Source organism: Egretta garzetta, unplaced genomic scaffold (genome assembly GCF_000687185.1).
Source record: "Egretta garzetta isolate BGI_Z169 unplaced genomic scaffold, ASM68718v1 scaffold4, whole genome shotgun sequence".
Taxonomy (NCBI): Eukaryota; Metazoa; Chordata; class Aves; order Pelecaniformes; family Ardeidae; genus Egretta; species Egretta garzetta.
In genome coordinates, this window is record NW_009259329.1 from 2,644,289 (window position 1) to 2,644,703 (window position 415).

The following is a 415-nucleotide window of genomic DNA, read 5'->3' on the forward strand; positions in this document are numbered from 1 at the left end:
CACAGAGTGCCCGCCCCCATGTGGGCCCCCCGACGGTGCAAGCCTGGGGGGTGAGCAGGGCACCCCGCGCCCGCTGCGCTCAGTCCCTGGCGAGGGCTCGCGGGGCCGGGGGCAGCGATCGATCCGGGCGGGCGGGCGATGCTGATGCTGCGCTCTGCCCCGTCCCCTGCTCCCTTCTCCTGCTCATTAGCAGTAGGGCTGCTATTAATAAATAATGGGCCACGGTTCTACTTGCTCCCGCTCAGCCCTGCAGCTACAAATGGCTCCGCTCCCTCTGTCCGTCTTGTCCCATTCTGCCGGTGTTTCCATCCCTGCTTCGTTCCCGCCGCCTGACTTCCTCCCCTTCCTCTTCCCCCCATCTCACGCTTCACCTTCCCCGGCTGCTTCGCTCCTGGGGGGGACCCGGGGCTTCGCG

At 67.5% G+C, this 415-nt stretch overlaps 1 protein-coding gene across 1 annotated transcript in view; it reads left to right on the plus strand.

The window, feature by feature from the left end:
• The window catches only part of HCN2 (hyperpolarization activated cyclic nucleotide gated potassium and sodium channel 2), a 14,133-nt gene that overhangs the window by 8,650 nt on the left and 5,068 nt on the right, over positions 1–415 (plus strand). The gene's annotated exons all lie outside the window — the stretch shown is intronic.